The following is a 22,059-nucleotide window of genomic DNA, read 5'->3' on the forward strand; positions in this document are numbered from 1 at the left end:
ACCAACCAACTAAAGAAACAAAACCACATACACACACAAAAAAGAAAGAAACCCAAATAGTCCATCTGCTTGAATAACTTCAATTAATTTTCCCTATTTCCATCTTCCTACCTGGTTTTTACTTTTTTTTTTTTTTTTTTTTTTTTTGGTTTTTGGTTTTTACTTTCTAAGAAAAATAGAAAGGCATCACTTACAACTGTCTGATCATTTATGACTTGAGTTCAGGGACTCATCATCCTGATTTGAGTGCAGGGACCAACAAAAATCCCTTTCCTAAAAAAGACAATATATTCCAAAAAGGAAAAAAATACAGAAACAAAAGATGCAGTGTAGAAAGAGTTTGGTTGCTTAAGATAGTTCTTTCTGTCTTAGTTAAACAATCTTCTAGCAGTGTTATTTGTAGGAGTACCAATAAAATGGTCTCCACTATCTAGAATGTTTGTTGATAAAAGGAACCTCAACTATATTAATTAAGATATTAGGTGTATTAATGCTTTGTCTTTTCTGACGTTGACTGTTTTTTTTTTAAATTTAGTTTCTATAGGGACCACCTTGGTATTGTAATTTAATATATACTAAGGATAATGATTTTTTATATTTGCTCAGGAGTGTTGATTTCTTAAAAAAAAAAGGTTGTTCTGCCAGTTTTGTTGTATGACACTGGGTGAATGCAATCTCTTATTCTCTCTGTAAAAAGAAACTAATTACAAAATCTGTTCATACAAAAGGCTCTTTATCAAGTATGTACTTCAATCACAATTTGGTTTTGTTGCCATTGCATAGACTGTCACTGTCAGCTTGGGTCATAAAGCTTTTGGAAAACTGGTAGGTAGTAATCATCGCCAATCTGGGCTAGATATTTTTATTGTCAGTTCAAGCCTAGAGAGCTCTGACTTGCTCTCCATCTGCCAGCAGTTCTCCTTAGGCCTGGGAATTTTACTACCATTGGAATATATAATTTCTGGAAAAAAATGTTAGAACTATACTAAAGGGGCATGAGATAGAGTGACTTTTATTTTAATTGAGTTAAGGGACATTGAATAGCCAGAATAAGAAATGGTCAAAAACAGTGGGGCTTCTTGTTTACAGGCAAAGTAGTTTTGAACTGCTTTATACTGCAGAGTGCACTTGGATCAGCAGAGTGAAGAGGTAGGAATAGACTCTCGGGCCTGCAAGCAAATATTTTTGGAGAGATTCATTTTTCTATTTTACCAGGGAAAGCAAAGGGAATGTGGCAGAACATGCATTATTGGTTTCTTCCATAGCTAAATCCCACATCATTAAAGGCCTTGGAAATACAACAGCATTTGAAATTGGTTGCTAAGTTGTGCTTCATGGCCAGCACAGAGAACAAAGGGTTTAGACAAATGTGTTCTTGGCGGCATATGCTGCCTTGTAAGAGGGTTGATGTTTTCCACACCAGATAAAAACTCTCTGTGACCACCTGTGCCATATGCCATTACCAATTCCCTCAGCTCTAGGACTCCTCTAGCCAGCACAAAAGATCTCTACTACCCCTGGAATTCAAAAGACTTGAAAGGCCTCCAGGAGGCACTGTAGAGAATCTGTTAGTTCGAATTAAATACCTTTTAGTCGAGGAGAACCAGTTTCACACTGGTCTCTGAACTAGGAAATCTTAGCATTTCTCCCCTGGGAGATGGAATGTTGAAATCAGATTGCTGAAGCTGTGTTACATGAATGAGAGCTTTAAAAAAGATTAAAGAAGTTTAAGGCAGAGTTCAGATATATCTTTACTATCTTCCTCAGCACATTGACACAAAGGATTAAATATAGTTTAACAGAAAAGTGGAAAAATGATTTTAATAGAATGCGGTCAGAATTTGGAAACACAAAGATTGTCATCTGTATTCCTGAAAGTAGTCTATTCTCCCATAAAATTGAGAAGTCATTGAAGTTGTATTCTTTTATAATGACATTCAGAAAAATCCCTATTTATTTTGACCTGAGAGGAGTTTTTAAAAAAATCTCCCTGGTAGCAATATTTTATTTCATTTTCTTCCTGACTCACAATCACACCTGATTTATTGTTAACATCTTCTGGAGGCTGAGATTGTTAAAGACCCCTGAGCTGCACTTGAAGGATCTTTTATAATAAACACAAACTTTATACAAAATAAATATTCCAACTGAATTGCAAAGGAAAAAGTCTAAACAATTTTAAGGTAAAACCCTTAACATTAAGAATCTAAGTAAATTTACTTTCTCGGTACTTAAACATTAAATTAAGACCAAGATGACTCTTTAAGACATTGTATTTTGATGGTACTTAGCAAAGGTGAAAAAAGTTCCCCCAAGTGCCTAAGAGCCCCATGAGATTCTGAGAAATATACTTTTTAAATACTTCAATTTATAGTGTCTTTTTAGTGCTCAATTAGCATAATTTGACACAATTATAGGTATAAACATTTTATAGACTCTTGGTAGCAGGAGTGTCAAAAAAGTGTTGATCTCCATCCACTTATATTGGCAACATTCACCAAGTTCTAGCATGACACTTGACTGAGCAGTGAAATATGCTTCCTACTGTTAATAAAATTCAAAGCATATTTTATCTTGACACCATCTCACAAGTTTGACACTGCAGTTCCTCTCTGTGGAATTTTGAGTCACAGAGACATCCCCTTGCTATCTCCCCATCTCAACTAGATGATAATTTGATTCAGACGATTTCAATACATGCCAATATATGCCAAAAGACGGCATAACTGGCAGGTCAATATCATTTTTTGTGAAGTGATACCTTAGTCGTTTTTTTTTTTTAAGCCCTTAAGTATAACTTACTTCTACAAATTCTCCTTTCCTCATGGCTTATCAACAAGACATTCAGGAATATACAATTGCATGAAGCAAAGAAATGATGTTAGCCATCTGGATATATTCTATTTTTTTTTTTTTGTGGTTTTTGGGTCACACCCGGCAGTGCTCAGGGGTTATTTCTGGCTCCACGCTCAGAAATTGCTCCTGGCAGGCACAGAGGACCATATGGGGCGCCGGGATTCGAACTGATGACCTCCTGCATGAAAGGCAAACGCCTTACCTCCATGCTATCTCTCCGGCCCCCATATTCTATTTTTTTAAAAGAATTGTTATGAAAATTTTCTGTCATGAAAAAAGTGGTTTAAACAACTGTAAAATCATTTTAAAGTCAAGTTGTGTGAAGATTTATTGACTTGGCCACTTCATATAAGTTTTTGGTTTGGTTTGCATTTTCTAAATAGCCTGACCCTTCTGTGTGTATATTATTGGAAAGTTTGAAAAATACCTGACAGATAGAAGAAAAAAGGTCAGGTATTAGGAAAAAGGAGATAAAATATTTTTAATATGTCGAATTTCTTCAGCTCTATTTTATCTTATTAATCATTTCATATTTACAACAATTGAGAGTTCATTAGTTTGACACAGTTTACATGTGATGAGCATAGCTGATTATAATTTATGTTCAAGAAAAATAATCTGATTTTTCTTAATTCTACTGAAAATATAAAACAAACTTCATCTCAGTTAATATTTGGGTCAGCATTATTTAAATCCTGCTAGTCACTAAATTTTTTATTTTTGGTTTTTGGGTCACACCCGGCAGCGCTCAGAGGTTACTTCTGGCTCTACACTAAGATCTCTCCTGGCAGGCTGGGGGACCATATGGGATGCCGGGATTCAAACTATCATCCTTCTGTATGCAAGGCAAACACCCTACCTCCATGCTATTTCTTCGACCCCATAGTCACTAATTTTAAATAGAAATTCTTTTAATTATTTTTAGAAATACATGTTCTTTGTATGAATTAAGGTATCATTGATTTATAGGAATATAAATGTTTCCATTCTTAAGAATTTTACATTTTAAAATGTTACATATATTTAATTTTTTTAAATTTAAAATTAAAAAATATTAAAAATGATACATTTTAAAACATTACTACTTTATCTCTTCTAAAAAAGTGTCACCATACCTCTGGCCTAGTTTATTTGAACCTTTCAAACTATTGGTTCCTCATCTCATGATGATCTTAATTCTGTAGTTAGATCCTAAGGTTTCTTTTCTTTTATTTTATTGGGGGAGGGGGAGTAACCCCGTGACGCTGAGGGGTTAATCCTAACTATGCGTTCAGAAACGCTCTTGACATGGGGGACCATATAGGACTTCAGGAATCGAACTGTGGTCTCTCCTAGGTCAGCAGTGTGCATGGCAAATGACCTACTGCTGTGCCACCACTCTGACCCCTAAGGTTTATTTTCAATAGAAACTATAAGAATGTATTAAAATTCTGTATACAAATTATACAAGAGAATTTATTCTTACTTGCAAATTTATGTAACTGATAATTAGAATGAAAGCATTATCATAGGGGTTGATTTTATTTCGTTTCTTATAAAGTAACAATGTTCTTCATATACATGAAGTAAAATGTAATTTGAGTCCTTATTTATCTTAAGACTCATTAGTAATGTATGCATTTTCTGAAAGTTTGGGAAAATGTACAATGACAAGCATTCACCACAGTATTTCACTTTCTAAAAATATCTCAAAAGTACTTTCACCCTCTTAAAATATCTCTGCACTCTATTTTTTCCTTCCCTGCCCTAACTTTAACTCTAATAAAAACAGTTTTGCCCTTTCCAAAATGTCATTTAGTTGAAATTATTTAGTATATATTCTCCTCATATTGCCTTCCTTCATATATTAATATAAATTTTCTTTGTTTTTAAAATCCTAATACCATTTATTTTTTGTTGTTGAATAATATTCCTTTGTTTCAATGAATCACAGTTTATCCATTTACCTACCAAAAGATATTTTAGTTGTTTCCAATTTGTGACATATATCAACAAATATTCCATACACATATTTATGTTGTATGTGTAGATTCATTTTTAGACTATTTTCTTTTTTCCAAACAGTTAGACAATGTTTAGTTTTGAAACAGATGACTGTGATCAAAAGCACAAATTGCTTTAATGATGAGAGTTCCTGACACTTCACATTCTTCTCAGTAATTTTTGTTGTAAGTGCTCTGGAATTTTGTCATTTTAATAGGTGTCTTATTTATTCATTTTGAAATGTTTTATCTAAACAAATGGGCATAATTAATCCTTTAAAGAGGGGCAAATACAAAAAATTTACCATTTAGCAGAAAAAATGAGTTCAGGTGTTGTTAAATGCCTAAATAGTACTGAATTTCTGTAGCTACATGTTTTCTCAAATGTAGTGAATCACAGCATAGGTGAAATAGTTACTTAACTCAAATGTATTTGATAATTAATGACAACTAGAGGTGAAATTTTGCCTGTTTCATGAGTGAGGTATTTCTGAACTTACACTGATATAGATTTATTCTCTAGCTCAGATGGGATTTGAGCTTGCCATGATCACTCAGCTGTATGGATCAAACCATACTTTCTAAATGCTATTCTACCTTGATGTGCTATTCCTTTCCCTACATTGATCAATGGGTTTCTGCTTATAAAGACTGAATTAGAAGTGGTTTCTTTGATTTCTATTGATAATTTCAAAGACATTAAAGAATACCACCTGCTTTGTGAGCCTTGGGCTAAGGGTGAGGGGATAGAGCATATTTTGATAGTCAACCAAGGCCAATCCTGACCTTTCTTTGTTGTTCCTTGAATGAGATTTTGAAGTAGGGACAAAGCAGGAAGAACAGTACAATTTTTACCATCTAGGACATACATCCTGAAGATCACACTGAAGAAGAAAAGGCAGCCACTATCCCTTAAGAATGAAAAATGGTGTAGAGGACTCATTTTGATAGTGGTATGACATTAGAATTTTAAAAATGGATGCACTAGAGCTAATACACATTTTGAGGTGTAAGATATATTCCCAAATTCTATAATACTATGACAAAATTTTTGATAGAAATATTACTAATGTAGAGAATGAAAGAAAATATGACAGCAAAATGGTATGAGATAACAACATCATTACAGATGATATTCGGGTCTGTTATAATGAGGTGAGATGATCCTTTTTATGCCCTCCTATGTGATAAAAGGTGTTTTGTCATCTATATTTCTAGGAAGTTGCCACATGCTTTATATCTTCCAGACAAAGTTATGTGATAACAGAGAACCATTTTAGATGTAATAGTTATCTGATAATGGCCCAATCTCAAAGAGATTGGATGATTTTTTAATCAAAACACTTATATTAATGAGTTTAGAATATATATAGGCAAAAATTTCTTTACTTAGCATACTAGTAGGCTCTTAAGTATTGATTGACTAGAGTCTCTTTTGAAGTTCTGATAAGAACATAAAACTTTTGCCTTTGAAAACGTGGAACTACACATTCCCTCTTTTAAAACATATCAAATCTAGATTGATACATGCCTTGAGGTGCGTCTATGAAATTCTGCATTAAAGAATCTTTGATTTGACAGTCAAATGAAACCTCATAAGAAGAGTAGAAAAGAGGTGAATAACGTTTAGATAGGTAGAGAAATATTGAAAGTAAAAACAAGGAACATTGGGGCCAGAGCTGTGGCGCAAGTGGTAGGGCGTTTGCCTTGCATGCGCGAACCTAGGACTGACCGCGGTTTGACCCCCAAAGTCCCATATGGTCCCTCAACCAGGAGATTTTTCTGAGCGCATAGCCAGGAGTAACCCCTGAGCGTCCCTGGGTGTGGCCAAAAAAATAGAACATGTTCAATAATATTGGTGGAATGGAATAAATGATTGCACTAAAGATGTTTTTCTTTCAGCTTTCAGCCTATTTCTCTATTGTTTTATTACAGGCGTAGTCACAAAAGATTGTGTAAAGATTCTCACTATTGTTTGCCCTTTACCACCCACTTCTTTTCCTTTCCTATTCACTCCTTTGGTTAGAAACTGCTACAAACTAGCAGTCAGACTGGAAATATCTCAGAGACTAATAGCTGCTTATGTCAGCATGGCAGTAAAATGGTTACAGCAATCCAAGTTTCTGGGAAATGTATACTCATCTTTAACTCAACAGCCTGTCTTTTGGGCCAGTGCTTCTTGAACTTTAATGTGTATCTGTTTCCCTGGGGATCCTGGTAAAATGAAGATGCTGCTTCTGTAGGTCAGGGTGAGTTGGGGGTCTGCATTTTAAAAAAGCTCCAAAGCATTGCTACTGCTGTGCCATGAACTTCACTATGTATAAGGCTATGCTTCTTTTAAGAGCTAGCACAATGATCCTCAACATTGTGGGTTAAATTGTATAAAGTGAGTGAGTGAGAGTGTGTGTATGCATGCACATTTACATGTATGTGAAATATTTATTTCCCAGAAACGCTGCATTCTTAATTGAACCCAATAAAAAAAAAGACTTGGACTTAAAACAAGAATAGAAAAATATTAAAAAAAAACCTAAACTTTTCAAAGCAATAAAAGCCAAGCTTTTGATCAAATTAAATGGAGGATGGTATATATGTATATATCTATAAAATATATTTATCTACATAAACATATATAGATAAATGGATAACATCTCCTGTGACACAGACTGGGGAATGGAATAATATAGTCTTTACTCTCTGAAGGTCAACTAGGAATTGAGAAGTTTAGACTATTTGCATAATATATCACATGTATATATAAATGCATATATAAAGGCATTGCAAATTCTATGATGAGTTGGAAGCTACTTTCTTAGTCATATTAAAGCTGATATGAAAATATTGCTTTATTTCATCAATCCAAAGGCACGTAGCTTTCCTTGTAATTATATAGATACATTTCTACTCACTTTTACTAAACTCAATGAATGTTTACAATAGCTACTGTCTCGGTGGTATTTCTAAGGAAGGTATCAATACATGTACATTCATGAGTTTAATTGCTATTGTGATATTATAACATTCTCTTGACATTCCCATCAAAAACAATCAGGACAATTTGATAAAGGACTCAGTGTAGAATAAATGTCAGTACTTTGAAGAAGAGTAGAAATATTTTTAAGAAATTCTGCATCAACTGATATTATTGTATAGTATTTATGGCTCTAATATAAAATGTACTCCAAGGAAGTTGAAATGTATGTGTAAATATACACATACATGAATATATAAATATACATAAATGTATATATATATATATATATTGAAAGGGGCAGAGCAATAGCACAGTAGGTAGGGCATTTGCCGTGCAGGCAGCCAACTCAGGTTTCATCTCCAGCATCTCATATTGTCGCCCAAGTCTGCCAAGAGTGATTTCTGAGTACTGCTAAGTATGGCCCAAAAGTCAATATATATAAATAAAGTGTAAAATTAAAATCCTTAGTAGCTAGAAAACAAGTTCTAGTTGACTCTAGCACTTTGATTTTCCAATAGCACATCTTACAATTAATGGCAACTTGATTTAGGAAATACTTAAGTTGCAAGTTGAAAATGTGCATTTGGAGAAACAAAATTATTTTGAAGAAAAACAATTTAAAATTCAAAAACAAATAGATTGTTTTAAATCAGTGTGTCTAAATCAACCAGTATATTTAAAGTTCACGAAAAAAGTAGAGAAAATTTGTATGAGCAAATACTAGAAAATTTATATAGTAGATTTATTTTCAAATGGGGACACAGAGTGTTCTTGAAAAAGTCACATTTTAATTTGGGTCTCAGTTTCCTAATTTATAAAATGAAGAGATTTTCAGTAATAATCTCCAATGAATCTTGAGGTCATAGAATTTTTAGATTTAAATAACTGCATTGCTAGGTCTGTGGTAACAGAACAAGTGGCAGAGAAAAGGCCTCGCATATGCATGGCCCTGAATTCTATCTGTAGCACTACCAAGTGTAACCCTTAGAGATCTAAGCAGCACTCTGGTATGTTTTGGCCCAGTGAAAAATATAATGGTCTGGTCTGCATCTTCAGGAAGAGAATATCTTAGAATCACCCCACCACTACATCATGTAAGTAGCATTTAGCCTGTGTAATAAAAAGTGCAGGCTGGAGATTTATATAGTAGATAAAACTCTTTCCTTTCCATGACCAACCCGGGTTCAAACTCTGGTGTCCCAAATGTCTTCCAAGTACCGCCAAGACTGGTTTCTGATTGTAAAGTCAGTAGTAAATCCTGAATACCTCCAATTGTGACCCCCATACAAAATTTAAAATAAAATTCAGTGAAAGAAAGCTTCATCCACCCACTCTCATTTTATTTCCTTTATTGTACTAGAAATGTTTTGGTGTATGAGCAATATAGCCTAATTACATTTTAGCTTATAGTGAACCAGACAGGCATCAGCTATTCAATTATTCAGGTATGGAGAATATGTCAGCCTTTTCTTAATTCAATAGATACTTGAAACCTTTTAGTGAATAGAATCTTTGATTTTATCCTTTCAAAAAATAATGGCAAATTCTTTAAGACTTCAAAAAAGAATAAAATTACATTTCTGTGGCAACCTCTGTTCTGTCCACTCACCGTTTCTTTTTTCTTTTTGGTTTTGGCTGCTCACCAATGTTTCCCCTTCCATGCAGTGCTCTGAAGAATGACCTCTTTCCACTCTCTAGTCTTGCTGGGGCTGTGAATAAGAGACTCCATGCTTCTATAGCTAAAAAGTGGGCATTTTTCCCAGAATGAACCATCTCTTGGTATTTACAGGGAGTTTGGAGTCTGTGTGTTACATTTAAAAGACAGTTGGCATTCATTCAGTCCTATGCAGAGACTCAGGTACTGGTCAAGGTGCTCTTGTGGCCTCAATGTTTAGATTGAAGTTGGTGCCTGACCAAAGGCTGAACTCACAATCCAAACCTGGCTTACAGCCTCTTTGTCATTTTAAGTTCTCTAAGATCAAACTAAATCCCCATAATGTTTACATTAGCCAGGACGTTTTTCCAATGCTTATAGTCCAGGAAACCTAACAAATAAAAGGATGAAGTTTGCAAGCAGAACTCCAAGACTCGAGTATTAAATATAGTCACTGTGCCTCCCAGTATCTTGATAAATGAACTTGTGTGGAGGGTAGAGAAATTTTCTAGACTCCAATTTCACATACCCCATGAGAAGGGTTCAAAGGTCTTGACTGAAACCAGGCACATGTCATATAAAACCAAACATATCCACATACTATTTTCACATTTCCTTTGAATTTCCCAAAACATTTAGGTCTGTATGAGAGTCTTTGTGTTTAACACAAATTGTATCTCCAAACAGAATTTTGAAATGAAAAATTTTACATTTATTCTTCTATTCTTTTTTTATTCTTCTATAAAGTGAGTGTATCCTTTCCTTGACTGATCACTGAATGAATAAACATATTCAAATAGAAAAATCATTAAAAAATCTCATTTTTATTTTATTTGAATTTCTTGTCAGGCATTCATATGAAAACAAATTGGTTTGTAGTTCTTTTGTGTTGTAATGTTTTCATTTATTCATTATAGCTTTCTGTTAAAATTTTCCAAGCCAAACTATCCTTTCTTAAAAAGCCATTACTTTGTATTTACTACTTCAAATATTAGAACCCACTGACTACTGAAATGCAAAGAAACATTGGGCAAAAGATAGAAAATACTTAAAAAAAAAAAAAAAAAGCAAACCCGTTTCCTTATATTAATTATCTTGGAAATAGAAACTTGGAGGATTAAAAGTTGCTTTTTCAGATTGCCCTCAACTTTTGCTTTGCTACTTCCAAATGGTTTTTTTCTTCTGCCACTTGAGGTGCACAGGAAACATTCTTACACATGTTTAAGGTAGCACTTAATAGTTTGAGCTTTAAAATAACTTGAGTGTGAATAGTAGATACACTAATGATGTGACTACAGGCAAATTTTTCAATGTCTTAAAATTTAATTTTCTTCATCCATAAAATAGTCCATCAGGATAGTCCATCATTTGATTAATGTGAGACTTGCATGAGGTAAGTGATACGGCATACTTAACACAGAACTGGGTATCTTATTAGAATTTTGATGCTTGTTATTTAGACTGGGTTAATCTTTTCCTTTTAAGTAAAGCATAGTTGCAAAACACAATGAAGACAGAGTTTCTGATGAACTCTGACTTATTCAATGGTATGCTGTAAAATGCAGTGGAAAGAAAATGCAGCTTCAAGAAAATGGACTATTTTTCACAGTAAAAAGATGTTTGAAGGACTGTTTTTGGTGGTTAAAGACAATAAAGTTAAGTAAGAAGCCAATAAAATGGAATAAATAGAAAAGACTTATTATTGATCAGATCAGGGTGTCGAGAGGAAAAATTATGAATAATATGGGGCGGTTGTAATATTAGTGATAGAAAGTGAGTTAGATTTCAGAAAAAGTTTGAGAAAAAATATTTTGAGTGCAAAGGGATGTCCAAATAGAAGTGCAACTAAAATGAGCAAATTTGAAAAGGACTAAAGTAAAACACCCTTATGGTGGTCCTTTTATCTGAATAAATAGTTTATTTCTTCTTTTTTCCCCATGTATTACACCAGTAATTGGTGGGAAAACTATACAATTTGAAAAGTTATATTCTTATAAAACCTCATTTTCTCCTTTATAAATCTGATAATTTAAATGCTCCCCCTAGTCAGCCTCCTAGATGCAAAAAGGCTATGCAGGATGTGATTTTAAGAATTAGTTGTATTGAGGCAAGAACTAAAGTGTGAAAGTATATATGATACTTTTTTTTTCCAATTTGTTTTAAAATTTTGTAATTCTTGTTCTAGATGTTTATAATATTTAAATATTTTCAAAATAAAATCTAATAAATTTGTTCCAAAGGCTTTTCATTCTACAATGCTGTCAGGTCTAATGCAGGGTGCATAGATATAATGAAAGAAACTGACAATTACTAAACACATATCGCAATAGTCCAACAGTTCTTATAGGGCATAAAATTGTAGAGAAAATATGATTTGCATTCAAGGAAATATATTTGAGGAAATAATATACTTTGACTAAAAACAGATCTCCTAAGTGTGAAAATACATATGCTTGAAACTTTTACAATCTTCATATATTTGTGTAAATTAACTTAGTGAATAGAAATCTAATGATTAAATATGTATGTTTTGAATAATAAACAGCCTCCAACTATATTCACCTAATCTTCCATTATATGGACAATTTATTAATTTGCATGCTCAACTAAGCAGCCTTAAAAATTATCTGGATGCCACTTAACTATCCGTGGTTTGTAACTTTAGAATTGTATAAAATAAAATGATGTACTTCCCAAGATTGAAAAACTGTGTTACATAACTCAGTACTACAAAGTACCCAAAACTCATTTTATTCAAGCCTCTATTTGATTTTCATTCAAGCTAAGTTTGTTACATTTTTATGTACTAAAAAATTCATTTTATTTTATGATAATAAATATGGAAATTCATATGAGATCATTACATTCATATTCAATTCATAGGAATTTTTATCTTTTTTGTTTTAGCAAAGCAAGATAGGTTTCTTGAGCAAAATTAATTAAAATATGTGAGAGGAGGGGCCGGAGCGATAGAACAGCTGTAAGGTGTTTGCCTTGCAAGCAAACTGTGGTTTGAATCTTGGCATCCCATATGGTCCCCCAAACCAGGAGCGATTTCTGAACCCATAGCCAGGAGTAACCCTTGAGCATCACTGGGTGTGGCCCTAAAAAACAAAAAATAAACAAAAAATTAAAATATGTGAGAGGATAACAAGAGAGGAAATTAATGTTTAAGAGAGAACTGGACTTCTTTAGAGTAGAAAAAGCCACAAGCAAAAAGACATAGAGACAAGCAAGTGTTCAAGAGACTTAAATATTGGCTTGAAGAGCAAACCTAAATTTTGAGCTCACTTAGTAGTAATATTTTATCATATGATACCTTAACTTATAAAATTGCATCTCTCTACAGTGAGATATCTGATATTTTGGGGGAATATATCTACATAATATATAGTCCATATATCATATATAGGAAATATATAGTTATATATATATGTATATCTTTTTTTCATATCCATTGGTCCTTAGGTCCTCTGGGCTCTGTGCTCAAGTGGGGCTTGGCCATCCTATGGGATATTGGGGATAGGACCTTGGTCAGCCGAGTGCAAGGCAAATATCTTACTCATTATAATGTCTCTCTAACTCCTATATGGAATAACTATGTTAAACATTGGATTTGAAAATTTTGCCCCTGGTCCAGTTTTTATAACTAAATATTTATTTATGTATCTGCTATATTTTTGATTCTGAGGTCACTCAGAGGTGAGGATATTCTTGGTGAGTCTTTTGATGGAAGATATTCATGTTGTGGATATATGAATAGTCATATGGACACAGAAAAATATCTAGAAATAAATTATAGCGATTTCATTAGAAATTTAAGGAAGAAGAATTTTTCTGTTTATTTTCTTTTGTTGAAGTATCTTTTGGACTTATACCTATATTGATATTAATACATGGTGATCAAGAATTGAGTCTGCATTTCAGATATTTTCAGAGATCCATGTTCTGGTTAAATGAATTTAACAAACTATACTAATCCAAATAAACTATCAAAAACAATCATTAAATAGAGAACATTCAGTTTTCTTTATTATTTTCATTTTTTATGAGAAAATAAAGTATTATTGAGGTAAAAATGTCCTAAAATTTAGAGAAATATATTGTATGTATACTGAGATATATTTTTGTACTTTAAACATTTTTTTTTGCTTAAAATTTCTTTTCTTCTAAATAAAGATTAGCTATGTCTTGGTTTAAAAGACACAATAGAAATAATATATACTCCTCTTTTCTACTTAATTTTGAATTAACCACATTTATTAATTCAAAATATTGTGATGTGCAAGTTAGATACAAATGAAAAAATTTGAAAGAGAGAGAGAATACCAAAATGAGGAATATGTCCTAGGAGTTATTTTCTAGAAGTGCTCCTAGTTTTATACTGATTTATATGTTGGAGTAGCACAACAATCTCTGCATGTAGTTGCAAATGAACGATTTCAGCAATATAATACCACATAACTATCCCATTTGATGTGTGAGTTTAAAATATGCATCCGCTGGAGTAATCTCTTTGTAGCCATACCACAGATGTTATAAGAGTCAGATAATAGATGGTATTGTTTAAAATGTGAAGGCACCAGCCCTGCCAAATCACTCATTACTATTAACAAGATAAAATCATAACAATATCCAGCTCAGCAGGCTTTTAGGTATTGTTACTATTTAAAATGTCTGGAATTGCAGAAAAAAATAAGACTTGTAAAAATAATAATGATAAATATAGCAGAAAAACACTGGGAACCTACTATGTGCCAGAATTTAGTAAACATTATTCTCTGAAACAAAACAATTGCACTAAAGTTGTTTTGCAGGCAAAGATGTGGAGGCAAAAGTATTTAAGTTACATTTTCAAACTGTATGCAGATAAATCCTGAGTGGAGGTTTGAGACCTTAACCTGTGGGACTTACCCTACCTTTCCATATTGAGCTGCTACATTTTACAGAAAATTTAATACCATTAAATAAAATAAATATATGTATACACATATTTTTCTATATTTTATCTGTTTCTATCTTTATTTGGTATTGTGATTTTTAACACCTTCAATAAATTATTAGTATATAATATTAACAAGTAAATAAAACCTTGAGTAGAATAGGAAATATAAAAAATGTACTAGACACAATTGTTTGCATTTACCTTAATAAAAATGTTACTTTGGATCTAGTCATTTTATTAAAATGGCTTCAATGTAAGCAAGAGAGAGTAAATAGGAGAATATATATATATATATATTTATTTATTCCCTAATGTGTTGTTCTAAATATCATGAGAGGTACTTTGATAATTGTAAATAGGTCCCTTGCTTCCAGATAAGGACAATTACATTAAAAATAAATTAATGAACTGACTCACAACCCAGAGCAGAACTTGTCTGTGGGGGATCAATCATATTGATTTTTTATATTTTCTTAAGATCAAAAAAAATAATCTCATGTGAAAGTTGGTTTTCTTGGAAGCAATATTTAGTTTAATTGGAGAGAATAAGATGTATTTCTGGGACTAAAAAGAATCATGAACTAAAGCATGACATAAAGATTAGAGGGAAATAATAACATGATTTTGTTTTTCCTGAGCATAAGTGATTTTTCATCTCTGAAGTGTTGTAGTTTTCCAGAAGTTCAAATGTCATCTGAGAACGTCCATTCATTTGAAAAGAGTACATTTATATAAATTAATCTTTGAAACTACTTACAAATACAGAGAGACTGTCAGATAATTGAAGAACTTAGAAATAGAAGGAAAATATAGAATTTATTAGATGTGAAACAGGCCAAGCTGACAGAAATGAACTCAATGAGATTAGGTTAGGGATTTCTCACCATGCTAAATTATTTCTGGGTAGATATATGGGACTCCTAGTATTTTAAAAGTATTTCAAATGCACTGATTCAGTGGAAATCTATCAAAGGGTCTTGGAAGTACTCAGAAATGAGATATTGAGCAATTTTCAGTGTTCAATTTTGTTATTAAGGAATTATGAAGACTATGAATTGCCATAAAGGAGACCCAAATATTCTTAGTATTGAAAAAGAGAATAGATGATTTGCAATCTGGAAAGTGGTAAGCTTTTTTAATGTATAGTAGGGTAGAATGAACTAGAAGAGGGTAGTTTCATACACTGTAAGAGTAAATGATAGTCATCAGGTTCCTATATGGTCATACTAAGATCAACAAAGCACATAATAATACTTTTTTTTTTAAATTTTGGTTTTGGGGCCATACCCTGTGGTGTTCAGGAGTTACTCTTGGATCTGCACTTAGAAATCCTTGCTAGCAGGTTCAGAGTGACCATATTGGATTTGGGGGTAGAACTGAGGTTGGCCGCATGCAAGGCAAATGCCCTAGCAACAGTGTTATAGTTCTGGCCCCAGTAAATTTCATTTTTCAATGATATTGATATTCTGGAACAGGCAAAAGTGGTGATATTTTTCATGTTTGATTCATCTCATGGTATGATTACTTTACATTTGACCTGTCTACAGATTTGTAATTTTTCATCTTTTTCCTGATTCTCATTTGATGCCCTATTTCTCTTTTCACTGAAAAAATAAGAACTGCCAGAGTACACTTCATGTGTTCCCTTCTCCAGCAATCACTCCAGCATTTTTGTTTTGTTTTGTTTGGGGCCACACCCAGTGATTCTCAGGGGGTACTCCTGGCTATGTGCTCAAAAATGGTTCCTGACTTGGGGGATCGAACTGTGCTAGGTCCTAGGCTAGCTAGGGCAAGGCAGAGAGGCCTTACTGCTTGCATCATTGCTCCTGCCTCTACCCCAGCTTTTTTTGTTTGTTTTGTGCCTATAATCCTTTGTTTCTTCTCTCTGGCAGACAATTCCCAGCTAGAGAGTGTAAGTTCATTTCCTTACCTCCTGTGCTCTGCATTCCATTACCTCTTAGTTATTTTGCATCTACCCAACAATAATTGCACCTTCCTTCTCCCGTGATGTTAATTTCATATTGGATCATACATATCAGCCCATAAATGTATTAGAATAATTTCCATCTTGCAAATAAGTGAAATAAAGATAAAAAAACAGATCATTATTTTTTTTGTCTGCAAATATGCTTCTGATGCTTATTTTATTTCTTGGAGTTCCTTTAGGTCAAAATTCCTTGAAAGAGTTGTATGTATTTGCTGTCTCTAATTCTCTTAGTCCTGTTTTCTCTTTCCGTATTTGCTCACTGTATTCCAGTGGAACTGCTCCTGCTAGGATCATCAATACTGATGCCCTGAGATTTTGACTTAATTAGTCTGGGATTGAGGCTAGACTTTTCTATTTTTTCTTTTTTTGGTAAAATGTTCAATTGATTATTAAGTGTGGCTGAGTTGAGGACTGGCCTACACCTTCCAAAAGAGGATCTGATCTCCAAGAGTTTCTCACTTGAGAAACATTAAGATAACATACTGATGTTCACAATAATGAATTTTATTCACAATAATGAATAAAATGTAAGAAATAGTTGACTTTTTAGCATTTCACCGAAACTCTGAAGAACCAATCAGTTGAATAGTCTCTAAAGTCAACAGGAAATCATAAGAGTGAGAAGAAATAAGAATTCTTGAAGTAGGTTGGATTAATTAATTAGTCTTGGTGCTTTGGTTGAATCTCTACATTTTCAAGGTTTCAATTTCTTGAAAAAAAGTGTAGCTTTTGTTAGTCCAAAATGATTTGATTTGCATAAAAACTGTGTATTCCACAGCCATACCTGTAAAACCACTAATTTATTCTTTAATAAGAATTATATTATTTAATAAAAAAGAATAATGTTAAATTAGCATGAAATAATACTATTTTAATTAGTGCTAAGAGATATTAATTTGGTAAACTTTATGAAAATGTTGGAGAAATTACACCTGTCCTTGAGAAAAAAAAATCATTAAAGAATAAGTGAAAGCAATTTCTCTTTGATTCATCTCCTTTCAGAGAGGAGAAAAATGTGGAACATTTCCAAAAGACTAAATAACCAGAAAATAAATTTTGGAAGGTTGTATTACAGCCAGAATAACAGATTTTCTATTTAGAATGTGTTTTGTAAAAGGATAAGATAAATATGGTTCAAGAAGCAGGCAAGTTGCTTTAGAGAGAAAGATCCAAATTATAAAAATTAAGTTTCATCAATATTAATCTGTGGAAAGGCATACAAGAAGAACAATTGATTATTGTTATTTTCTTCATTTAATATAAAATCTGTATTCGAATAAGTAAAATATTCTAAATTTTTAACTTTTTAAAATTATTTTGACAGAAATTGAATTTTGCATTAAAAAGTTATGGTCTTATTGTCCTCAAGAATAAATGAAAGATAAACATTTTATAAAAAGTATAATTTGTAGAAAGGGTAATAAATGATAAAATAAATATTATTTATTATTATTATTATTATTATTTTGGTTTTTGGGTCACACCTGGCAGCACTCAGGGGTTACTCCTGGGTCTATGCTCAGAAATCGCCCCTGGCAGGCTCAGGGGACCATATGGGATGTCGGGATTCGAATCACTGTCCTTCTGCATGAAAGGCAAATGCCTTACCTCCATGCTATCTCTCCAGCCCCCAAAATAAATAATATTATTAAAAATACTATTAACTAAGTCTGGCTATGTGATCTTTAATTTGGTTGGTTGGCCATTTCATGACAGAGTTTTGAAAGAGCCATACTTTATTCTTAAAACAAAAAACAATTTTGTAATCAAAATAAATTTATTACTTGCTTCTCATTATATCTGCTTAGAAATAGTTTTATTTTTAGGGGCTGAGAGATAGTATGGAGGTAGGACATTTGCCTTGCACGCAGAAGGACAGTGGTTTGAATCCCGAGCCTGCCAAGAGCGATTTCTAAGCTTTGAGCCAGGAGTAATCCCTGAGCACTGCTGAGTGTGACCCAAAAATCAAAAAAAAATTTTATTTTTTAATGAGCATGTTATTTGATCTTATAAAGTTTGGCCAATAGATCAGTTAGTAATCCCAATGTTACATAAAGTACTGAGTTGCCTCTAAATTAGAGAAGTATATCTAGGTAGCATTTTATATTTGAATGGAATCTTAGTTGCTATGTTATCTGATTTTAAAATGAGTAGAAACCTTTTCTAATTTTTATAACTATTATAGAAAATCTTGAATAAATAAAATCCTAAATAAAAACAGAAAACTTCATTGATACTAATGCTTTAAGATGATATCAATGTGGTGCAGGAGAGATAGCATGGAGGTAGGGTGTTTGCCTTGCATGCAGAAGGACGGTGGTTCAAATCCCGGGATTCCATATGGTCCCCCGAGCCTGCCCGGGGACCATTTCTGAGCATAGAGCTATGAGTAACCCCTGAGCACTGCCGGGTGTGACCCCCCAAAAACAAAAACAAACAAGCAAAAAAGATGATATTAATGTAAGCATCTGTGATATCTGTGAAAGTCATAGAACTATTTTAACTATTTTTAAATCTGTCTATAAATGATCAGTTAGGGAAACATAAACCAGAAAAATTGAAGTGGTAAAAATTATTTTAATATGTACCACATTTTGAATATTAATTTAAAATATTAAGTTGTAATTACTTTATAATTCTAATAAATATGTGTATTAATAGAATTCAATGTGAGCCTTATTCATTTATTTTATAAACATTTACTTATCACCCATTAGCATGAGATTTCTTTTTCTATCATGAATATTATTCTACTCCTGGTTTTCTTTGCTAAAAATAAAACTTAAATGTACTGTTTTGTCATTAGTTTCTATTTAATGTGATTTGGATTTTATATTAATATTAGTTATAAGTACTCTAGATTTTCAAAAAGATTTTTCTCTTTTAGTTTTTTTTCTTCTTTTGTTTTTTATTTTTTTGGACCACACTGGCAGCACTCAGGGATACCTGGCTCTGCACTCAGGTATCACTTCTAGCAGGCTCAGGCTCTGGAGACCATATGTGATGCCTACATTCCTTCCTTCCTTCCTTCCTTCCTTCCTTCCTTCCTTCCTTCCTTCCTTCCTTCCTTCCTTCCTTCCTTCCTTCCTTCCTTCCTTCCTTCCTTCCTTCCTTCCTTCCTCCCTCCCTCCCTTCCGTCCTTTCTTCTTTCCTTCCTTCCTTTCCTCCCTTTCTCCCCTTCCTTCCTTTTTCCTCCCTCCCTCCTTTCTTTTTCTTCCTTCCTTCCTTCCTTCCTTCCTTCCTTCCTTCCTTCCTTCCTTCCTTCCTTCCTTCCTTTCTTCCTCCTTTCTTTCCTCCCTCCCTCCCCTTCCTTCCTTTTTCTTCCCTCCCTCCTTTCTTTTCCTCCCTCCCTCCTTTCTCTTCCTTCCTTCCTTCCTTCCTTCCTTCCTTCCTTCCTTCCTTCCTTCCTTCCTTCCTTCCTTCCTTCCTTCCTTCCTTCCTTCCTTCCTTCTTTCTTTCTTTCTTTCTTTCTTTCTTTCTTTCTTTCTTTCTTTCTTTCTTTCTTTCTTTCTTTCTTTCTTTCTTTCTTTCTTTCTTTCTTTCTTTCTTTCTTTCTTTCTTTCTTTCTTTCTTTCTTTCTTTCTTTCTTTTCTTTCTTTCTTCTTCCTTCCTTCCTTCCTTCCTTCCTTCCTTCCTTCCTTCCTTCCTTCCTTCCTTCCTTCCTTCCTTCCTTTCTTCCTTCCTTCCCTCCCTCCCTCCTTCCCTCCTTCCCTCCTTCCTTCCTCCCTCCTTCCCTCCTTCCTTCCTCCCTCCCTCCCTCCCTCCCTCCCTCTTCCCTCCCTCCCTCCTTCCTTCCTCCCTCCTTCCCTCCTTCCTCCCTCCCTCCCTCCCTCCCTCCCTCCCTCCCTCCCTCCCTCCTTCCTTCCTTCCTTCCTTCCTTCCTTCCTTCCTTCCTTCCTTCCTTCCTTCCTTCCTTCCTTCCTTCCTTCCTTCCTTCCTTCCTTCCTTCCTTCCTTCCTTCCTTCCTTCCTTCGTTCTTTTTTCCTTTCCTTTTGACTCACCTAATTATGATGACTCTTGGCTTTATTCTCAGTGATTATTCCTGGTAGTCTCCACTGGGAACCATATATGGTGCCAGGGTTTGAATCAAGGTCGGCTACAGGCAAAGCAAATACCGTATCTCCTGTACAATTTCCCATATGCTATATTTTCATTTTTAAACACATATTTTGGGTATTATGTTGGATTATCAGATTTTTGGAGGAACTTTTCAAAATTCTGTTTGATTCAATTTCATATACAACATTGCTTATATAGAAACAGAAATACAAAGTACTAAAAGGTTCTCCTGGAAGTTTGACTAATGCTAAGTCCTTCTTTGATAATAATGTTAAAGCTCAATATCCTGTTTTTTGGAAATCTATTGGTAATTGAAAAATAAACAAAAATTACCTTGAAATAAAAACAATCTTCCCATTCTTATATAGTTGATAATGTTTAATTTTAGGATCACATAACTAGGAATTAAGGACTAATAAAAACATAATTCCCAGGTTGAGTAGAATTATTGTTAATTCACATCAATAATTGTTTTATTTCTTAATAATAGAACTGCGGAGCTATAGAGATAGTACAGCCATTAGGGTGCTTGCTTTGGAGTTGGCAATTAAGTTTAAGCCCTGTTATCCCATATAGTCATCCACCACCCAGGACTAATTCTCGATTGCAGAGCCAGGAATAACCCTTGAACATTATAATTGTTGTTTGTTTGTTTTTTTGTTTTTGTTTATGTTTTTTTAATTGAGGATCTTTCTGGCAATTATAAGTAAGAAGGCCTATATGTACTATGAGGGATATTTGGCCAGAATGACTGCTCAATGCTAGAGTCTAAAGATTCAGTGTTGTTATGACTCAATGATGCCAGGGTTTTCCTTTTCCACCTTGACTATAAATGGCTATGATTGGATAAGCATGTTTTCCTGGAAAATGAACCAGGGCCAGCTGCATGCAGTAACTTTAACCCCTATACTGTCTCTATGACACTATATCTGATGTAATTTAATGCAAGGGCATAGAGTTAAAAGTACTTAATACCATGGCAGCATTAATATTTGTAGTAACAGAACTGATATTGAATATTGGCTTTCTTTACCAAGTTTGAGCTTTGTGACCTAAAATAAATTGAAGATAAGTGCAATATAAACTTTATACACTTAATAAGAATTAAAGGGAATATTTAAAATAGTATTTTATTATAATTATTTTCAAAGTCATTGATAGGACTTTATTGGAAGGTTTTCAAGAATGTAATTATAAAAGAAACATTTTTTGGCAACATCATCTCTAATAAAGGTAAGTTTTGCACTGGTGATAAAAAGAAACCATTAGCATCAATTATGAAGGGGAATTATGGTCAAAAGTATGTGTAGATGAGTCACAACTAAGTTCCATGTGCAAACAGTTTCTTTTATGGGAAGAACAATACATTCTTTTACCTTTTTCCTTGGTAAAGCAAAAAAATCCTTGTTTACACTGTAGTATGCACATAGCAAGTAAAATGATTAAAAACAAAATACTAAAATTAGACTGACTGAATGTATTTTGACTCTATAACGTTCTAGCTTTTGATCTCAGGTTATTTGTCTTTGTTTTTTGTTTTTTTTTTTTTTTTTGGTTTTTGGGCCACACCCAGTAATGCTCAGAGGTTACTCCTGGCTATGT

General features: G+C 33.4%; 1 pseudogene; it reads right to left on the reverse strand.

The window, feature by feature from the left end:
- Nucleotides 1-1,589: 1,589 nt before the first annotated feature.
- Nucleotides 1,590-22,059, reverse strand: part of LOC126007027 (serine/threonine-protein kinase tousled-like 2) — an 83,599-nt pseudogene continuing 63,129 nt past the window's right edge.

The sequence above is a fragment of the Suncus etruscus genome, chromosome 4, assembly GCF_024139225.1.
Source record: "Suncus etruscus isolate mSunEtr1 chromosome 4, mSunEtr1.pri.cur, whole genome shotgun sequence".
Taxonomy (NCBI): domain Eukaryota; kingdom Metazoa; phylum Chordata; class Mammalia; order Eulipotyphla; family Soricidae; genus Suncus; species Suncus etruscus.